This window comes from Rhinolophus hipposideros (genome assembly GCF_964194185.1).
Source record: "Rhinolophus hipposideros genome assembly, chromosome: X".
NCBI classification, from domain to species: Eukaryota; Metazoa; Chordata; class Mammalia; order Chiroptera; family Rhinolophidae; genus Rhinolophus; species Rhinolophus hipposideros.
In genome coordinates this window covers 72,991,914-72,995,160 of record NC_138046.1, presented here as the reverse complement: position 1 = coordinate 72,995,160, position 3,247 = coordinate 72,991,914, and positions in this window count along the sequence as shown.

The following is a 3,247-nucleotide window of genomic DNA, read 5'->3' as shown; positions in this document are numbered from 1 at the left end:
ATAACACAATCTTACCTTATTTATTTCCTATCTCAAACCTGGAATTAGTTATTTCCCTCCAGAAGTCCTGATACTTTTTATGTAGAATATTATTTAGAGACCTTCTGTGCATTATTTTGTACTGTTTATTATAGACTAATTTAAAGGAAAAAATTGTACACTCAATGTTGATTTAAAGTGGTTTTATTATAATGTTATTTGAATATAAGAGTTGAGCTATGTATAAATAAATGCCTTAGGCTTATTGTGTTTATCAATTATAAAACCTAAACAATAAACAACAAACTATAATACTAAATTAACAGCATTAATGTTATATATTATATTGTTTTACTGAAACTAAATTACAGTTCACAACATGAATATGACTCCACAATGGCATATCAAGTGCAGCTTGCCTTCCTATATGCTATGGGATAACTCACTTCCCCCACCACTTTATTCTAACTACTAAGAAATTGTATTACGTGCATGTACAGCACACCTAGCATAGGACCATATAATTTACAAACAAAAGTCTGACTCCTTCATTTCAAATCAACCCAAAACAATTAATGTGGTACTATCTGATGTCAACGTGCTTGTAAATACAAATACGAACGTGAGGGTTGATAATGTATGACAGTGTTCAGTTATAAGGTGGTCTTCTAGAAGACCCAGAATGTGCTTATATTAATTTATCTTAGATTATTTACTTGGGGAATAGTCAAGTTACTAGTAAAGCAAGAAGGCCGAGAGTTTTCATAGAAGAGATTGAGGTTAAAGGGAATATAGCTGATGACAAACTGTGACTCCAGAGGCATATGAGGAAGAAGAGACAGGAGTATGGAGCTTCTAAATGTACCACAGCAAGACACTATTTGTTAGCCAAGATTACCGCAGGAAGTAGAGGGAATGAAGTGAGCAAGCTACAACACAAATCAAGCTACAAATTACGAAGAGTTTGTGACAACCAATTATGTGATATTATTGGTCTTGGGGCTAATATGAAACTGCAAAAGCACTGAAGCACAGATATAAAAACACTATTTAAAATGATAGCACAAACAGCCACCCTTAATATAGCATCTGATGTACTCTTTTAAATAAATATTGACCAAATATCTAAAAGACATATGTCGGATGGTCTTCCACATTGCTGCCCAGCTGGGATTCCTACAAGCCCCCTTTTGTCCTTGTCTGGGTATCAACCTTGACTTCTAATGGGAATTGACAGCAATGTTTAAGCAGGAGAGTAAGGCAATCAGTTTTGTTATGCAAGTGATCTCTGTGACAGTATAGACTCTACACTGTAAAAGATAATCAAGTGAAGTAAAGAGAGACTTGTAGCAGAGAAATGAGTCAGGAGGCTATTGAGCAGTCCTGTTTATTGAGGGCCTCCTCAGCTGAAGTGGAAATGGAGTGGGGAGCCTTGATTTGAGATATTTTTTCTGATTTGGTGATTTCTGATTTCAGTGTTTGATGAGCAAGTGGACACAGAAGAACTAGTTACCGTAGGAAGTTGTTACAGTAATTCACGTTAACAAGGGATGTGAATCTGAACAGGTAAGGACACTAGGAATGGGGGGGAAAAATAAGGATGAATTTCACAGATATTAAGACAATAGAATTCTGATGACATTTTGATGGACCAGATGTTTGGAGAAAAGAGGGAGGAGGAAGGATGATCTTCAGGTTCTAAAAATTATCTACTACAATGTACCATTCACAAAGGTGATTGATGTAAAAACTACATCTTTCTCAGCTTTCTTCCTTCAGTTTCCTATTGGAATTGTCACTGGTAGAAGACCTTTCAAGCAGTATTTGCCAGAGTATCCAATATAGAAACACGTCATGTATAGGAATACGTTCATAAAAACACCTTTCTTTACCTAGGTAGGAGGGAAAGTAAAAATGTAAATAAACAACACCTACAGGGATGTGTAAAGTACAGCCCACAAGCCAAATCTGGATGGCTGCATGTGTATATATATATATATTTTTTTCCCAATGGTTTTTACATTTTTAAATAGTTGAAAAATATTCCAAGAAGACGAATTTTTGTAACACCCTAAAATGAAATAAAATTCAAATGTCATCAGTGTTCATAAATAAAGTTCTACTGGAACACAGCCATGCTCATTTGTATACATACGTTCTATGACTACTTTTGTGTTACAGTTGCAGACTTGAATACTTGTGACAGTGATCCTATAGCCCTCAAAGCCTGAAATATTTACTACCTGGTTCTGTACAGAGAAAGCTCGAGGACCCCTGGTCTACTATGAGCCAGGTACTGTGCTAGGGCTTTCACATCATGTCTCTATTTTTCTCAAAATCTTTAGTGGCATAGTAAGTTAAGAGACCTGGAGAAATTGTCTAGCTAATTGAGAACAATAACATGTTTCATTTGTAAAATATTCAAATTGTTTAGGCAAAGGTAGTGAGTTTCCTTCTTTATTTTTAAAGAATCCAATCGTTTCCTTTCTAAAACACTGGTATTCATTCCAAATGCTCATAGCGCCAAAGCTAAATTTCAGAATACAGTATAAGGCCCTTTGCAAAAGCAACATTTTATTTACATCTCATCACTTTTCCCCCACCCATCACCACTGAATTCCTCACTGTTCTCCCATTTTGTGCAAACACAAGTTGAAAGTGACACATTTAAGAGATATTCAGTGTTCACTCCATTTAGGTGCCTTGTCCACCTTTCCCTTTTATGCCTTCCTTGCCTTCCTTCAGGCTTTACTTTCTTCTTTACTTGTCTACCATTACGGAATATAAAAGGAATGAAGGGAGGGAGGGAAACTTCAAAACACACACAGGTTTTACTGGGGGAAGGCATACCTCTTATCACTCTGGTCAGCTTTAACTGGTCAAATCCTCGAGGGTAGGACCGATTTTTTTTAAAAGTCTTGCAACATCTATTAGAGGTTCAGTAAGTGGCCATTCAGTCATTGATTCCCCCCCTTCCCCTCTTCCTCTCCCTTGGGAAACCTGGAAAACAGAAAATCTTCCCAAAGAAACTCCTCAGTGGCGCGCCAAGATCAAGGTTTGCGCACTTGGACTCGCCCGACGCTGCAGCCCCCACTGCAAGTCTGCGGGGTCTCTAAGCACAAACCTAGCGCGGGCTTCTTGATCTCCTGCGCGCGCGCCTGCGCGCGCTCCCCCTCCGGCCCCCTACCCTGCAGCATTGGTAGCGTGACGTAATGCAACCTCAGCATGTCAGCAGCGATATAAAGGAGGACGAGGCGGCGCGCCTCCC